Genomic DNA, 19,336 nt, shown 5'->3' on the forward strand with positions numbered 1-19,336 from the left:
TGCGGTCTTCTTTAAAGGAGGTTGCTGCCCGCCGAACTGTGAGGCGCCAAGATGCACGGTTTGAGGCGATATCAGCCCACTGGCGGTGGTCAATGTGGCAGGCTCCAAGAGATTTCTTTAGGCAGTCCTTGTACCTCTTCTTTGGTGCACCTTTGTCACGGTGGCCAGTGGAGAGCTCGCCATATAACACGATCTTGGGAAGGCGATGGTCCTCCATTCTGGAGACGTGACCCACCCAGCGCAGCTGGATCTTCAGCAGCGTGGACTCGATGCTGTTGGCCTCTGCCATCTCAAGTACTTCGATGTTAGGGATGAAGTCGCTCTAATGAATTTTGAGGATGGAGCGGAGACAACGCTGGTGGAAGTGTTCTAGGAGCCGTAGGTGATGCCGGTAGAGGACCCATGATTCGGAGCCGAACATTATACTGAACCTTTAACACACAAAATTAGCTCCGAAATTCACTGCAGGTGCTGCTCAAGTTAATGCAATGGCACAATCTTCCAGCTGATAGCTGCACCTCCATGAAAAGGTCAAAAGTGGACTTGTCACTGCCTTCATGATTACTGTAATAAATAAAAATGCTCACACTATTGTTTAGAGAGACATTGGTAAAATTCAAAGTTTGTGATTGTGCTGGACATATTCCAGGCAATGACCATCTCTGGCTACCCCTCACTGGTGCGTATACAATATTGTTCAGTTCTGGTCACCTCATTACAGGAACAATGTGGATGCTATAGAGTGTGCAAGGGAGATTTTCAAAGATGTTGCCTGGATTGGAGAGCATGCCTTATGAGGATAGCTTGAATGAACTTGGATTCTACTCCTTGGAGAGATGTAGAATGAGGGAGTAACCTCATAGAGGCATTCAAAATTGTGAGAGGCATTGATCATGTGGATGGCCACAGTATTTTTACCAGAGCAGGAATGGCTAGCATGAAGGGGGATAGTTTTAAGGGACTTGAAAGTAAGTACATGGAGGTTGGAAGAGGTCATTTTTTTCATGCAGAAAGTGATGGGTGTATGGAACGTATTGCTGGCAATGGTGGTGCAACAGGTACAATAGGATCTTTAAAGAGACTATTAGAAATAACCATGGAATTGATAAAAATGGAGGGTTAGGTCTTCAGGAAATTCTCAGCAGCTGCTGATTAGTTCAGAACCTCACTGTTGGCCAAAGGTCCTAATATGATGCTGTAGATTTCAATATTCTAAATTTAAAATTAAATTTAGACATACAGCAGGGTAACAGGCCCTTCTGGCCAACAAGCTCATGCCCCACAAATACACCTAATAACCTACAGCGCCATATGTTTTGAAGGGTGGTAGGAATCCGGAGCACCTGGACGAAACCCACACAGACACGGGGGAACATAAAACAATCCTTATAGACAATGCTGGATTCAAACCCAGGTCGCTAATGCTCTAATAGCAATGTGCTAACCGCTAAGCCAACTGTGCCACCCTGTGATTTATGAAGTTTCAATCACTGTTCTTCTCTCATTTCAAGCTCTTCATTTTGTTCTACAAAACCATTCTAATGATGTTCAATGTACTCCTGAACAATAATCCATTTTCTGTTGGAATCCATCATTTGTGATGGGGCAAGTTGATTGATGCTTGGAGTGGGCTGTTTGGATCATGATAATGTATCGGAAGGATTGATGTTACCACTTTAATTCTTCTCCCAGGAGTCAGGTTTTACTATTCTCTGCTGCTCTGATTATTTCTTCCTGATGTGAAGAGATGAACAAGCAGAAACCCCTCTATCCCCTCTACTCCTGCAGTCCATCCTGTCCCCCTCCAAAAGATTTTGAATCAAAGAGCCTTCCATCACATGGTGCCAAGATAAATGGTCCAGCCTGAAAGGTTGACTGACCATGTCTACCCATGGATGGTGCCTGAGCTGCAGAGTTCTGCCTGAGTCTCTTTTTTAGCATCAGATGGAGCAGATTTGTTTCAAGCACTACATACACAATCCTTTATCCGGACATCTAAAATCTGGCAGGTGGGGAGGAAGATGGCAGTGTGAGTCGGGCAGACAAGGGGGAGAAACCAGCAGCGTGAGTCAGGCGGGCGAGGGAGAGAGACTGGCAGCATGAGTCGGGCGGGCGAGAGACCGGCAGCGCGAGTTGGGCAGGTGGGGGGGGGGGGGGTGTGGGGGGAGACAGCAGTGCGACTGGAAGGTTGTGGGAATGGATACAGCAGCATAATTCATGTGGGCTAAAATCTGGCTTTCCGAAATATGGAAAAATCCAAAATTCAGAACAGGGTTCCGGATAAAGGATTGTGTACCTGTACTAAGGACTTTGAGAGCATCCTGCTTGTCAACAGCTCTTAAATTCATTAAGTCCCATCAATGGAGACATTTATAAACTATTTAGAGAGATCTAAAAAAATGAAAATCACTTTTAAAATGTAAAAAAGTAATAAAAATGATCTTGAATGCTAATGAGTAATTAAAATGTTTAAATAACGCAGATAAACTGGAAAGTCTACAATCTGCATGATTGTAGTGCAATATAGAAAATTGCTGAAGAAACCCAGCTGGTCACGCAGTCCAGAGGAAGCAAAGGGATATAACATTTTGGCCCAAAACCCATTGTCAAGGTATGAGCAAAGAAAAGGTCTGAATAAAAAGGCAGGGAGAGGAGAAAGAGAGAAGGGAGGAAGGGGCAGAAGAGAGAAAAGCTTGTGTGGAGGAGGTAGCTCTGTGAATGGAGAGGGAAGTGGATGTGGAGCTGGAGGAAAGGAGAAAAGAAGGATAGGGAAAGAGAAACGCGGAGAGGCCTGACGGAAATCAGAGAAGTCATTGTTCATGCCATCAGATTGGAGAGCACCCTAAATAACACACCTCTCTCTAATCTTGTCTGCATCCCTGAGGTAGGACTGACAGGATAATGTGATGCCCATTCACCTGACCTCCTGCATCATGTTTGATGGAGCATTCTGAAAGGGATCGATCTCCATAGACTGACAGTGACCATCAGTCAGTTTTCTCAAGCCCACTGCCAAGATTTATGTTACTGACACACAAATCTGGAAATCAGTGGAACGTTGATTTTTTTATTTAACAAATTCTCCCATCAAATTCACAGATCATTTCTGATAACCCTCTCCCTTTTCTCGATCTCTCTTTTTCCATCTTAGGAGCCAAACTATCACTGACTCCTGGCACCTCACTTGCCTCCAACTGCTCCTATCCTGTCTCCTAAAAAGGTACCAACCTTCAAGCAGTTGTGAACTTCAGACTGCCAAAGGGAGAATATTCCTCTTTGATGAACCGCATAGGCCTGTGGATATGGCCAGAGACTCCATCCAGACCAGTTGTCTCTCTAGGTTCACTCTCTGGAAGGCTAATCTGTCAGCGCTGCCACTGTGTGAACCCGTGGGGAAGGTCCAGCAGCCCAGTCAACTGCTGTCGGCTCCACAGAGGCTGTGAACAGCCCAATGAGGGAGCTAATGGTGGTTTTAGATGAAATCTTGTGACCGCTGGTCTGCGCCCAAATTGGTGGCATCTGTTAATCGGCAGCAGCCACGAGGGGCTGCAGACTCCAGGGAAGCGAAGGACTGGAGCAGGGCAGCAGAGGACGGGAAGATCTTGCCTGTCTGAGAAGGAGAAGTGGAGGAGACGACCCGCGAGGGTGGTGACCAAAGCGGCAGACCAGAGAGGTGGCTCTGCGGGAACCCGTGAAAGCAGTGGGCTGCTGGAGACTGTCTTCAGGAGACTGATGAAGACTGACGAGAACAGGCTGGAGGGGTACCAGGTATCAGAACCAGGATACAAGGAGGTCCCAAGGGTTCTGAAGGGTTCCTGGCCATGTTGGAGGTTTGGATCTGGAACTCAGGTTGGCAGTGGTTTGGATTGGACTCTGTGTGGCTGCAGAGGCTGCAGAAGCGCTGGAGGTGAATCTACAGACAGTCAGTGACTCTTGGGGAGGGGCTCTCTTTTGCTTCTTTCTCTGACTGTAAGTCAGACTATAAGAGGTGCTTAGGCACTTTCTGCCAGTGGCAAATCTGTCTGCCTTGCAGCAGTTAAAAGGAATTTCATGTAATATGACACGGTTTTACTACTATAATAATAAAATCAAACTTGAATCTTGTCTGTGATGTTGACTCTGGGTACTGATGCACCTGATGCTGTTAGGGCAGGTGATGACACTTGACTGACCTTCAAAACGTATTGAGGTTATTTGAGAGGGACGCATTATTGCCTGTGATTGTGTCTAACTTACAAACCAATAAACCCATGAAACACTTGAAGAGTCTTTGGTATCTATTTTGAAGTTTTTGCATTCCATCGTAAGTGAATGGGGCCCACCAGTGGAGGGAAATCTCGTAAGAACTAGGGTCCATTATTGAACTCTGTGGAAAATAGATATGGTTACAATTTAGATCTGGGTCCAAAGGAAGAATATATATTTATTCATACAAAAACCATTAATTATGTTTCACATCAGGACATATTATAGGCAATCTAGTTCATATAGAAGAAAAGTCATAATTGTAAAGATAAATTTGCTTGCTTAATAATGCTAGTTGAAGTAATAAAAAAAAGTTACAAGATATTTTATGTCAACTAAAGTTCAAACAAAATCTAATCAAGGTCCAGGATACTTTTATCTTTCAGTTTATTGTGAATTTTTGGAGACATTTCTTCAATGTCAGTAATGGTTGTAAGGCAGTTAAGCAATGGGTGAGACCCATGCCAGACAAACCAATCTGTCTGAAGAATGATGCTTGTAAGCAAACAGGAGTTGTTTTGCAGAGTTGCACTGGGGACTGGCAGTTCCATGAAAATAGATGAACTTTTGTTCCATGAAGAAATCAGCAACTCATTTGTATTCTAGGTGTAAAGCCAGAGCAGAAAAGAAAGTAACCTCCTGCATGGACGTAGCTGCTTTCTTGTTGGCAACTGCCGTTTCACTTAAAACTACTTCCATTTGAGCTAGTGCATAAATGTGTCAAAACTAATTTACCCAGCTTAGCCTCCCAAGGACTATAATGCAGAACATGACATTATTATGGAAGGATCAAAGAAACAATTCAGAGCCAAGATCTGTACAGAATAAATTTCCCCTTCTCAATTTACCTCTGTGTATTAGCGAGCAGTGAGCAAGGCAAGATTTTAACAGCCAGTATATAGATAATTAGGCACAACCAGTTCTTGGATTACCAACGTGAAGGATATTTTCATTTAGTTTCAAGGGATATTGCGAGCAATTAAAAACAATCCTAAATTATTTATCATCTCCTTCCTGGTCATTGCCTCATGTAGTTTCATGGGAAACAGACTCTTCGGCTCAACATGTCACGCTGACCAAAATTTCTCACAGAACAAATCCCATTTCCCTGCATTGGGCCCAGACCCCTCTGTACCTTTCCTATTCGTGCATCTGTCATTTAAATGTGGTAATTGTTTAATTCCACTACTTCTTCTGGCAGCTGATTCCATCTACCTACCACCGTTGTTTAGAAAGATTTTTCCTCTATCCTTAAATCTGAGTCTTTTACATTTTAATTAACCTTTCACCTTATCCATACACCTCTATAAAGTTGCTCCATTTGCCTCTTGCACCCCAGTTGATCTCCTCGACCCCTCCAATCCCAGCCACAATCTTGTGAATCTTTTTTGTGCCCTTTCCAACATAATGGCATCCTTTCTGTGGATTGGTATCCAGAACTGCACACAATGCTCCAAGTGTCTCTTCACCAATAATTTGTACAATTGTAACAAGGCATCCTAATAGTCACACTCGATGTCTTGACCGATAAAGGCAAGAACATCAAACACCTTCACCTCCATGTGTAATGCCATTTTCAGAAAAATTATGTGACTGTATCCCTAGGTTTTTCTGTTCCGCAGAGCTCCCCAGGGCCTCATCATTTACTATGCAAGGTTTGCCCTGATCGACCAAAATGCATCACCTCACAATTAAATTCCACTTTACATTCCTCAGTCCTCTTGCCCTGTGGATCTTGATTAACAATTACCAGTAAAACACAAAACTCAGCAGACACCATGATTGAAGTAAAAATGCAATGTTGTGTACTTCAAATAGCAAAGATAACAATACATAACCAATGTTTTGGGCTTAAGCCCTTCATCAAGGTATGATCAAGGTGGATTGGGGGGGTGGGGGTGGGGGGAGGCCACACCAGTTAACAAGGGGAAGGGGGGTAGCTCTGTGAATAGAGAGGGAAAGAGGTCGAGAACTGGAGAAAAGAAGTCAGAGGGATGGGGAAGAAAGAAAGAATGGGGAGTAGGCTAGCAGAAACTAGATAAATTGATGTTAATGCAATCTGGTTAGAGAGTCCCCAGATGGAAAATTAGGTGTTGTTCCTCCAATTTACAGGTGGTCTTGGTTTGACAATACATGAGGCCATGGACAGACTTGTCAGCATGGGAATGGGGTACAGAATTGAAATGGGATATCCCTGCCACTGATGCAATCAGAGTGAAGGTACTCAGCAAAGCAATCTCCTAGTATGCATCCATTCTCTCCAATGTAGTGTAGCCCAGAATGGGAGCACCAGATGCTGGCCTTTATATATCAATGCAAAGAATACAGGAGTTGGGAAGTGACGTTGAGACTGTTCAAGGCATTGGTGAGGCCAAATTTAGAGTACTGTGCAATTCTGTTCAACGAATTATAGGAAGGATATCAACAATATAGAGAGAGTGCAGAGAAGATTTACGAATATGTTACCTGGGTTTCAGCATCTAGATTACAAAGAAAGATTGAGCAAAGTAGGTCTTTATTCTTTGGAGTGTAGAAGGTTGAGAGGGGATTTGATAAAGGTATTTAAGATTATGAGGGGGATAGATAGAGTTGTTGTGGATGGGCTTTTTCCATTGACAGTAGGAGAAATTGAAACAAGAGGTCATGAATTAAGAGTTAAGGGGCGAAAAGTTTAGAAGTAACATGAGGGGGAACTTCTTTACTAGTGGCTGTGTGGAATGAGCTTCCAGGCGAAGTAGTGGTGGCAGGGTCAATTTTGTCATTTAAGGAAAAATTGGATAGGTATATGGATGGGAAGGAAAGGGAAGGTAATGGGCAGGGTGCAGGTAGGTGAGACTAGAGTAGAGTACTTAGTTGGGTGCAGACTAGAAAGGTCGACATGTCCTGTTTCCATGCTGTAGTTGTTAATATGGTTAGGTTATATGGATGCAGTAGATGACTTCCGCAGATACACGCAAGCTGTTGGTTCTCTTGGAAGAACTGCTTTGGGTCCCAAATGATGGTGGGGGAGAAAGTGTGGGTGTCAGCATGGCCCTTCCTTTGGCCTCAGGGAAGGTGCCAAGGGGGCGATTAATGGGAAAGGATGAGCGGATGAGGAAGTCATGGAGGGAGTGGTTCCAATGGAAGGCAGAGAGTGGAAGAGAAGTCTGGTAGTGTTTAATTATTAGAGTGCTTCTCTCATATTTTTCCACATCAATAATATTTGTCATACACATTGCACAATGTGCAGAAGCATTCAAGCTTTTACTTATGGCAGGTGAACAAATACTTCACTAAAACAAAACTGCAGTAGTGCACAAAAGAAACAAAAAAGAGAAAATACATTTAAAAGATAGTTAGAAAACAAACGTACACAGTCTCTGTCTGTAGTGCAAAAAAAACAGTGATGTTCAAACAATCCTTTTGTGGTCTTAAAGCAGTCTATTATTACTGTAACAAGGGGGAGGTTCAAGAGCCTGATTGCCATTGGAAAGAAACATCTTTAACCAAGATGTGCTGGTGCTAATGCTGTCGCAGTATTTCCACATTTTTAACTTGTACACAATTGTGCCTGAAGAGCAAAGCAATGGTAATCGATTGATGAGAGATATTTGTGCATTTGCTCACTTTGGGACCACATTCACACCAACACAGCAATGAGACAATCTGGGCATTTAATCTCAAATGTATTCATTGGCACTGGAAATAAAGTTTTTTCAAGCTTCAGAATAATAAAGCATTGTGGTATTTTGGTTCCAAAATGAGGCTCACTATTCAGTCATTTGAAGAGAATGTCCAAAATGCCAATAATTAAATAATAATATTTTCCCCTCCCTTATTCATACATTACACACTAAATGCTTGCTTCAGGCAGCAGCTGATAGTCACTCCATCCCTGGCACATAACACCTGCTGTAATCCTTTCAATTTGGGTCCTATGCAAAGATCTGAGGACTCAATTTATGCTTGCATATCTGCACATAACTTGAACAACATAAAAGTGTTGGAGAATCTCAAGGGCCATGCAGCATCTATGGAAATCGATAGGTAGTTGATATTTGGAGCCTGAGCATTTGAAAGGGTTTGATCTCAGAATGTCAAGTGCCTGCAATTTTCCATGGAGGCTGAATTTTTTGAGCTATTTTGTGTACCAGACTAGATCTCAGCACCTGTAATCTTGGTGCGCACAACCGGTTTTCCCTGTCTTAGTTTTGATTCTCTTTTCATACTGATATTTGTAATGGCATTTCTTTATTGGAGGTAGGATAGATGGGACAGAATTTATCAGGTGTGATTCTGATACAGCCGACTTGAGGAGAGGCCATACTGGATAATGAACTTGGCCAGGTTACAGACCTCTTGATGGGGGAGTATTTCAGTGACAGTGACCACATCTCCCTGACATTTAACATTGCTATGGACAAGGATGGGAGTAGACAAAAATTGGAAAGTATTTAACTGGGGAAGGGCTAATTATGATGGAATTAGGCAGAAACTGGGGAAAGCAAATTAAGAACAGATGTTCATGGGAGAAAGCATAGAATTAATGTAGAGGATGTTTAGGGATCAATTGTGCAGGGTTCCAGGTAGGTTTCTCCTACTTAGACAGGGTAAATATGATAGAATAAGGGAACCGTGGTTGACAAAACAGATGAGGCAGCAAGTTAAGAAGAAGGAGGAAGCATATATAAGGATTAGAAAACAAAAGTCAGGAAGGGATCATGAGAATTATATGGCAGCGAGGAAGGAACTTAAGGACTTAGGAGAGCAAGAAGGGATCACAAGGCAGCTTTGGAAAGTAGGATTAAGGAAAACCCTAAGGTGTTCTATGCATAAGCAAAGAACAGGAGGATGAATTGAGTGAAGGTAGGACCATTCAAGGTTAGAGGCAACATGTACCTGGAGGCAGAGAAGGTAGGCAAGGTCCTCAGTGAATACTTTGTTTCAGTATTCACCAGAGAGTGGGACCTTGGTCAAGGAGAGGTCAGGAAAGAACAAGCCTATGTGCTGGAGCAAGTTGAGGTTAAAAAACATGAAATGCTGGACCTTCTTAGAATAATGTGAATTGCCAAGTCACAGGACTGGATGAAATATACCCCAAGTTACTACAGGAAGCAAATTTACCCTGTCTAAGTAGACATGTTTTACCAAAGATCGAATTTAATAATAAAGAAACAAAGAGTTCTTATCAATACCATAGCTGTCCCTCATATTTACGCTTAATCGGACTGTTTAAACCTCAAACATTAAAAGTAGCAAACCTCAACTTTGACATATTTACTAATATTACTAAAGACCAATAATATCTTTATATGAAAACTCAAATCAACGTATATAGGCCCTCCAATAGGAGAAAAAAATCACAAATTAAAAGCTAAATAAAATAAAAAATTTTTAAAAAATTAACAAACCCCCCCTCCAAAAAAACAACTACCAAAATGTAGTAATCCCTAAACAAAATTTGGATGTGGATCACCCACCAGTGACTGATGACTAATAGAACCTAGAACAAATCTCTCCCTCCCCAGCCGAACAAAAAAATAATCTCAAAATATCATAATAACATAAAAAGTAAAATAAGAATAAGAAGATTCTTCTATTCATCCAAGAGGTTCCAAACTTGGAGATCCCATTTCAAAAGAAGTTGGACTCTTTCCATTCCTGTTTTTCCCATTCCTGCCATTTCTGTTTTAGGAGACAATGGTGGACTGCGTCTTTGTCCTCTTATATCTGGCACTGAATCAGCAAAAATCATTGCTTCATGATCATTCTCAAAAAACCGAAATTGATAGTCTCCATGAAACACCTTCAGCACTGCCGGATAGCGAAAAGTAGACTTATAACCTTTACGCCACAAAACTTCTTTAACTGGATTAAATCGACGTCGACATTGAATGACCTCTTGACTCAAATCAGGATTTTAAAAAAATTCTGCTATTCTGAATCAATAACGGAGTTTGTCATTTTCACTCATTTTGCACCGCCAGTCGAAGTATTGCTTCTCTATCCAAATAATTCAAACATCGAATTATTACAGGTCTCGGTGGCTGACCAGGTAAAGGTGTTCTCCTTAAAGCTCGATGAACTCTTTCCAGTACCAAGCCTTCAGAAAAAAAATTTCTTGCCCTAGTACTTGTGGGATCCAGTCTTTAAAAAAACAAAGAGGATCTTGTCCTTCCATACCTTCTGGCAAACCAACAATTTTCACATTATTCCTTCTATTTTGATTGTCCAAATAGTCTATTTTCCTCTCAAACTCCTTCTCACGTTCTCGCAATTCTATAACGGATTTTTCAACCTTCAACACTTTTTCTGTATTAGAAGCCACTTGCTATTTACATTCCAAAAAAGCAGACTGAAATTTTTAAAAATCTTCACAAGATGCTTCCACACGTGCTTTAACTGTATTAAATTCTGAACTTATACTAACATTCATTTGAGCCAACTCTTGCATTATAGTCTGAATGACAGCATTTAACTGCTTATATTGTAGCTCAGAAAAGCTCAGCCCTGCTTTCTCTAACGTAGTGGTAGAACCAGGTAACTGCAGCTACTGCTGCAACGTAACAAAAGGCATTTTAACGGTTTTACTGCGGGTCTGGACACCCCGCGACGGCACCTTGACTTCCTCAGGGGGTCGACGCCAGGCTCCCCCGCAGCTTCTTGTTTTTCCAGAAAATCACAGATAAGATCGAAATTTCCAGGTTGAAATGGTGCCTGAAGCATTTCAGACAATGGAGTCGTCTTCCTGCGTGCTCCCTCCATTAAAATCAGCAGGCTGCCAGAATCGGGATCCACTTCTTGGGAACACGCATCTTCCTCCAGAGAATGGGTAATTCCAGCGTTATCCTTCACTTGGTGAGTGGTAGACATTTTTTTTCAACTCCCACAGGCAGTCTTTGTGGTTTAGGCACTAAAGAAGTTAAACCTGAAGCTGTAGCAAGTTATTTAGGCCCCAAATCTTCAACACTTCGAAAATGTAACTTCTTCTGCACTTGAGGTTTAATCTTTTTACCATTAATGGCCATAATAATTCCTTAATACTTTAAACTAAAATTTAAGAAGTTTAAACTTGAAAACAAAGGGTTAAAAAATGGGTACTTAAAAGTCTGGCCAGAGAGGTCGAGATTACACATCTAGACTCTACGCCATCTTGCCACGCCCCATCGAGTAAGATAGTTTTGATGAAAATATTTTTCTGAGGAAGATTTTTTTTCTTCTCCTGAGCAGGTAGTTGTAATCTGGAACACATTGCATGAGAAGGCGATTGGGTGTGGGAGAGAGGAGGGCAGGTGCTCTCACAACAGTCAAGAAGCATCTTGACAAGCACTTGAATTGCCAAGGTAAATTAAGTTGTGGAACAGGTGCTGGTAAATATGGCTAAATAAGTGCTGGCGAAAACGTTGGAGAAAATTGCTGGAGAAACTCTGCTGGTCATGCAGCATCCATAGGAAGTAAAGAGCAACCAATGCTTTGGGCCTGAGCCCTTTGTCAGGCACAAGCAAAAACAGGCAGGTGACTGAATAAAACACTGGGGGAGGGGGGGGAAGAAGAAGGAGCAGGGATAGGAGCACAGGCTGACAAGTGAGAGGTCATAGGTGAATACAGGTGGGAGGGTAGGAGAGAAAATAACCTAAGAAATGATAGGGTCGAGGGCTGAAGTTAGTGCTCTGATAGATGAAGGAAGGGAAGGGATGGAGAGTTGGAGGAAGGGAGACAGAGGAATAGAGAGAGGAGATTAATGGAAATTGGAGGTCATTGTTAATGCCGTCTGTTTGGGGGCCACCAAGACACAATTTAAGGTGTTGTTCTTCCTTGTGGGCGAGGGCTGGGTTAATGGCAGCAGAGAGGAAAGCCATGTTTTCGGATGAAGGAGGTCATCTCAGGTAGACCTCACCCTGGGGGCAGATAGAGCAGAATTGGAGAATTGGAGAGAAAAAGAATAGAATCTGTACAGGAGACAGGTTGGGAAGATGTTTCATCGAGATAGTCAGTGGATTTATAGAGGATGAAATGAGATTTGTATTGCGAGGTAGTTACTGGTCAGCATAGACAAGGTGGGTCAAAGGGCCTGGTTTTGTGGTCTATGTCTCAAGGACAGTGATCTCTCATCATTGGAAAGTTAACATTGTGAAATTACATGGAGGGGAGCAGCTCCTACATGGAAAAAGATCAGCTAAATTATTATTATTTAATTTTATTGTCATGTAATAAAACAGAAAATTAGTCTATTGTAAGGCAATGATTTGCTATCAGCAAAAATTGCCCAGCGGTCCTTACATCCAGAGAAAGAGAAGCAAAAGTGTCCTAGAGTCACTGAATGTTCATGGCTTTGCCTCAAGCACTTCCGCAGCCTCTGCAACCACAAGCCTTCAGCCCAAACCATTGGCAACCTGAGCTCCAGATGCACACTTTTGACACGATCAGGAAGCCCTCGATCTCGCATCTCGATTCCGATACCTGGTACCCTTTAGCCAGTCTTGAGCCATTCTCCAGCAGTCTACAAACTGGCGTCAGCCCTTTGAATGCCATCTCCCACAACCTTTATAGATTCCTCAACTCAAGTCACCAACACTTCACCTATGTGTTCTTCAGCCTCAGAGCTCCTCATTGGTCCACTGCCAAGGTTAACGTCCCGTGGGTTGTGTCTTCTACTTCTCCTTATCAAACCGGGTGGGGGGAAGGGGGTAGTCTCCCCATTTTCTGGTGCCTTGTGCCAGTCCTTTGCTTCCTGGAGTCTGCAACCCCCTGGACCAATCATAGGCAATCTTGGGCACAGACTTAGTGGGCATAGGATTTTAAAATAATCCACTGTCAGCTCCTTTAACAGGCAGTTTAAAGTCTGTGCAGAACCGATAGCAGTCATACTTCGCTCCCTGCTCTCCGCAGGTCCACACCAGCGGCAGTGCCGCCATTTTACATTTTTTTACTGATTAAATACAGGTTATGTTCGATTTTCCTTACTGGTGCCCTTTCTATTAGATTCAGTTAAGATCATTGCCAATGCTAGTACTCTGTGGCTGCAGCATGCATGCCCTCTGCAGCAAATTTTCATGCTTAATATGATGGTATCTTCAGGCCTAACACCTAAATCTTTATTGTGATTGGATTTTCCAAATTACCAAAATATCTTGCACAGGAATTATCCTGCTAAACATTGCTATCATGGCACCAATTCACCCATCAGCAATTCCTTGGGCAAATTGGGGACAGATAATGAAAGTAATACAGTACAGGGTGCCTAACATTTTATCTAGGATTCCGAACACTGGCAACCTCCAAAAAACCAGCACGTAGATGATATTACACATCAGTAATGTTAATTTCCTATTAAAAATTCTCTGTTTTCAGAAGGAGAAGGCCCCCCCCCCCCACCACCGAGTGCCCGTCGTCCCCTTCCCTGCCCCTATGGGCACTCTCTTACCTTCAGTGACTCTCGGCCCCCAGCACCCAGTGGAAGAGAAGCCGGTGGCAGCTGGCTCAAGGCAGGACAATGGCTGTCTTCCCTACCTATAATCCCCCACACAACTGGAAATCCACTGCTACCACGTCGGGAGTTGGGAGGTGATGGGGGTGGGGGGGGAGCCACAGACAACGCTGCACTGCCGGGGTGTGCCTGAGGCTCAGCCCTTCAACTGATGGACTACCTGAAAGCCGCCAGCGCTTGGCTCCACCGCCCCGATGCCCCGCTCCTCCTGCAGCTATGCTCCTCGAGTCCGGCCTTCTGCCCCACTTGATCATCAGCTCCGAGTAGCCGACGCTGGCTGCCTTTTTGGCTGAGCTCCTATGCCACCCCGTCGCCTCTGACCTCCACCTGAATGACACGTTGGTCGAGCGCCTCCTGTGCAGTGCACGTCGAACCACCACTCAGGCCAGTCAGCACCCCAAGCACACAGCCTGGCCGAGGGCGCAAAATAGTCTGGTACCGGCCCTGATGGGAGGGGCAGGGAAGGGTTGAAAGACTGCCAAGAGGGGTGGGGGTGGGTGTGGGGGGGCGACAGACGACCGGAGGGGGGAGGCTAGGAGCGAGGCATTTGCTTAAAGGGGCTGAAATTAAAATTATTCTGAAATGCAAAAGTTTCTGAACAATGGCAGGTGTCTGGTCCCAACGATCCCTCATAAAAGGTTAGGCACCTGAAATGCATTTCACAGATGGTTTATTTGAAACTCTAGCTCAAAATTTTCCTGCCATATAACAATGAGTTTAATGGGTCTCACCAACATATAATTGTAAATTATACAGCAATTAGAGATGAGCAAGAGATTTCCTGTGAATTTTATGCTGTGATAGGTTGTTGGATAAAATACATTTTACGCCTTCTGAAAGCAGCAACTGAGTTTCCTCTTCCTGTCTTTTTCACCAACACCCAACTTGTTCTGGAATTATAAACATCTTTTTGCCCTCTGTGCCAGTGAAACACATGAAGGTAAGTTCCTTTCTGCTGTTTGGTGCAAGTCACAAACCAGAGCATGGAGACAGGCCCTTTAGCTCACCAAGTCTCCTGAACTATTTACTACCTGGTCACAGTAACCCACGATTAATTCTATTTTCCATTGTCCTCATATTTTTATAAATTTCTCACAGATTTAAGGGCCGCAAACAGAGACCAATTAGCCCACTAACATAACATAACATAACATAACATAACAATTTACAGCACGGAAACAGGCCATTAGGCCCTTCTAGTCCGCACCGAACCAAACACCCCACTCTAGTCCCACCTCCCTGCACAATGCCCATAACCCTCCATCTTCTTCTCATCCATATACCTGTCCAACCTTTTCTTAAATAATACAATTGACTCCGCCGCCACTATTTCTCCTGGAAGCTCATTCCACACGTCTACCACTCTCTGAGTAAAGAAGTTCCCCCTCATGTTACCTCTAAACCTCTGCCCCTTAATTCTTAACTCATGTCCTTTTGTTTTAATCTTTCTTCCTCTTAACGGAAATAGTCTATCCACATCCACTCTGTCTATCCCTTTCATAAGTCACACATATTGGGATGGGAGGAAACCAGAGCACTTGGGGAAGGTTGGGTGCAGGGGAGAGACACTTGCAGTCACAAGGAAACCGTGAAATCTCCACACAGTCAGCACCTGAGGTCAGGAATGAACCTAGATCACAGGTGCTATGTAGCAGCAACACCTCCAGCCTGGCCGCAGTCGCGCTTAGTTCAATAACACACAGCAGTTGGAGACTTGAGCACCACTGAATTACCAAACAGCAAGCCCCTCACCAAAAGAGTAATTGACATGCAGGTCAAACAATCGCACTGGGACAAAGGAATATCTCGCAACGATATCCAGCTCTGGCCAGCATAAAGAGTTAGAGCGCATTAGGGAATGATCTCAGAATCAACTGTCTGATTTATAGCATCTTCTGTAGTTTCACATCAATAGCTTAATATAATTTAAGGCTCATAATGGAATTGTTCACTCATGAATAACAGGACTAAATATATATTATTGTTCCAGCAAAGTGAATGAGAAAGTAATTCAAGAAGGGCAATATTGAATAAACCTGTATTTGCACAAGATGAGCCTTGTTTTTTATTAAGCAATGCTGGCAGCTCCCTTTCTGACTCTCGGTGAATGCAATGAATGCGTGTCCTGCATCTGCTTTAGTTTGGCTTCCTGAAAAATGATTCCAACTGGCAATTCTTTAAGCAGTGAAGGTATAATTTAAACTCAGCAATGACTGTTTTTAATGATCACATGATTTCCTGATTCCAGTAAATGTCTCTCGTTGTTCAAGTTGTCTTGTCACATGCAGTGATATAGGTTTTATAGCGAGCAAGACAGGGTACAGACACACAGAGTTACAGAGAGAGATCAGCTGGTACAGAACAAAGGCAGCATAATTTTATGATATTGAAATGTGTTCAGGAGCCTGAAAATGGTGCCTGATCTCACATACCTGATGAGAGGGGCACGAAGAGAACATGGCAAGTGTGGGATGAGTCTTTTACTGTGTTGGTTGCTTTTCCAAGGCAGCATGAGTTACAGATGAAGTTGATGAAGTGCTAATGGCCTGAGGCACATTGACAATCCACTGCAGTTTTTTGCAGTCTGGGGCGGAGCAGTTTCTGAACCATGCAGTGCTCACCTTGACAGGATACTTATAATTGTGGACCAGTAGAAATTGTTAATGGATGCAAGTGACATGTCAAATTTCCACATCCTTCAGAGGAAGTGAGGGTTTTGAGGGTGCTAATGCACTTTCTTGGGCATTACATCAATGTGGATCGACCAATACAAGTTTCTTGAGATGTAAACGTCAAGGACTTCAAGCTGTCTCCTATCTCTACCTCTGCTCTGTTGATGTGGACCAGGAGTGAACTTATTATATTGCCTAATGCTTACAAGCCCCATGAATAATTGCAACGAAGTTGGCAATGCACATCCGCAAAGTATCTTCAGCATGAGTCATAGAATTGTACAGCACAGAAACAGGTCCTTTGGCCCTCTTCATCTATGTTGCTCATTGGGTCTTCCTGACCTAGTCCATTTGCTTTACCCAAGAGTACTGAGCTGTTGAGAACATACAAAAGGGATACAGACTTTTTGACTGTGGTTGAATCATGAACATCAGTGCAGAGAGTGGAGCCGAGGTGAGTGGTTAAACAAGCCACAGTCTTGTTGAAAGTAAGAACTCCTGCTCGTCGTGGTTAACTTCTGACGACTGTGACCAACCTATCCCTTTAGTTAAACTGGAAACATCATGCAAGTCTATAAAACAAACCTCAGGTTGTGATTCAATTCAAGGAACAATAAAACATAAATTACAAAATTAAAGACTTCCCAAGTTTTGCAATATTCTTGTGAGATAGAGCCCAGCTGATAAAGTTTGGCTACAGTTTGGAGTCATGCACAACTAAACACCTTCACAACTTTATACCATCCCAACCCAAAGGAACTCTGGGTTGTTGAAGGATAGTAATGCAGCAGCTTTAATTTCAATTACGACCCCCCCCCCCCCACCCCCAACAATGTTTATTACACTCCTGGCTTTCAAACCCGTGCAATTTTCCCTTGAGAGTACGCAAGATGTCAGAATCACAATTCATTGTCGTGAACATGTCATAAAATTCGGTGTTTTGCGGTAGCATCATAGTGCCGTAGCAACTGTTGAGAGCGTAGAGGACACGTAATTTTTAATGTGTCTTCAGGTCTTCAATTCATCTTCTTACTCTGCTATTGGAGTTAATCAAGTCTGTGCAGAGAAAAATGTTCTGCAGACTCCTGCTCCACTTTCCAACCACAGGCTGGGGAAAGGAAAGGAATTCACACCATAGAAATTGTAATTTCTGTTTTTATGATGGTGGGGTTTTGTAGTCCGCATCGAAAGAACCAAAGACTGGAGCATATCACAAGTAGGTCAACCAATCCAAAATGACCTGGTCTGGCTAGGAGCAATCCTTTAAGAGTTGCCAGTAGGTGTGGCTACACTCCCAGCCAATCACATTCATCCTACACCACCATCTGTACATATGTACATATACACATTGGTGATAGAATCTGTACTATCACATTCACCCCTTCTTTGAGAACCAACCCCAGGGTGGATGGAGGTTAGGGACTGTACTGATCAGGGGGTCTGAGTCGTGTCACCGGCAGGCCCATAGGGTGTGGCCACTGCTTCACTCAATTCCGCAACGCCGTTGTCAACAGTCTGGCCTGAGCTGGTGGGGTGGTGCTGGTCCCTCTGTTCAAGTACATGACCTGGGGGAGAAGGAATTGGGAGAGGTTGGGTTAAAGGCACTGCTGCGCCTGATCCGGCTTGGGCTAGATCCCTTACCGAGACTGTGTCCTCCCGTCTCTCCGGGTACTCAACATAGGCATAATGCGGGTTCGCATGGAGCACAGTCACTCGGTCAACCAAGGGGGTCATTCTTAGAGTACCGAACGTGGCGTCATAAAAGGACTGGACCGGGAACTGTGAGCCATGCTGGTATGGTCGTACCCGACTCGGATTTCCTCGGGAAAGAGAACATCCTTTCATGGGGGGTGGCATTGGTTGCGGTGCATAGGAGGGAGAGGATGGAGTGTAGGGCACTAGTGAACACATCCTGCCAGTGAGAGGTGGGAAGACCTTTGGACTGGAGGGCAAGCTTAACCGCTTTCCAGATGGTGGCATTCTCTGTTTCAACTTGCCAATTACCGCGTGGGTATTAGCTGGTGGTCCTGCTTGAAGCAATACCATGATCCAGAAGGTACTGCCAGAGCTCTGCACTCATAAACGAGGACCCCCCCTGTCACTGTGGATGTAGCTGGGGTACCCGAAGATGGTGAAGATGTTGTGCAGGCTGCTATAACTGAGGAGGCAGTCATGTCCAAGCAGGGTACAGTGAACGTGAACCGGGAGTACTCGTTGATGGTCATAAGGATGGAGGTGTTACGGTTGGTTGATGGTAGGGGCCCCTCGAAGTCTACGCTGAGACGCTCAAAGGGGCGGGTGGCTTTGATGATGTGGGTATTCTCTGGACAGAAGAAGTGGGGCTTGCACTCAACGTACACTGGGCAGGCTCGGGTCATGGAGCGAATTTCCTCGACCATGTAGGGCAGGTTCCGAGCTTTGAAAAAGTGCGCAAACCTAGTGACCCCTGGATGACAGAGCTCTTCGTGGAGTTTCTGCAGCCTGTCCAGTTGTATGTTGGTGCAAGTCCCCCTGGAGAGCACATCTGGCGGGTCATTTAGTTTACCTGGCTGATACAGTATGTCATAATTAAAGGTGGAGAGTACGATTCTCCACCTGGCGATTTTGTGCCCAGAAACTCACTCGAGTTTCTTTGTATGTTGCCGTATCAGTTAAATGGAAATTACTTAATGGCCAAGAAAGATGATTCTGGCACTTACATGCTTCTCTGGAAATTTAATGGGTGCTTCTAATCATCAAGCAGCATTGAACCATTGATATGATTTGTACATTAGTCAAACTGGGGATGGTGTCATTCTCCATGTCAATAAAGATGGCATGGGGGTAGGCTAGTGGAAGAATGTTGGTGAGATACTTCGCAAGGTAATTCCATGCCCAGCAAAAGAACACAATTCAGATGCCTTCCTTTTCATTTTTCTGCACTCCTCAGTCTCCTGTCAATCTCCTCTCCACT

General features: G+C 43.9%; 1 protein-coding gene across 1 annotated transcript in view; it reads right to left on the bottom strand.

Moving 5' to 3' along the window:
* Window positions 1–19,336, bottom strand: part of astn1 (astrotactin 1) — a 2,519,376-nt gene that overhangs the window by 1,994,315 nt on the left and 505,725 nt on the right. The window lies entirely within an intron of this gene.

Source organism: Narcine bancroftii, chromosome 5, assembly GCF_036971445.1.
Source record: "Narcine bancroftii isolate sNarBan1 chromosome 5, sNarBan1.hap1, whole genome shotgun sequence".
Classification (NCBI taxonomy): Eukaryota; Metazoa; Chordata; class Chondrichthyes; order Torpediniformes; family Narcinidae; genus Narcine; species Narcine bancroftii.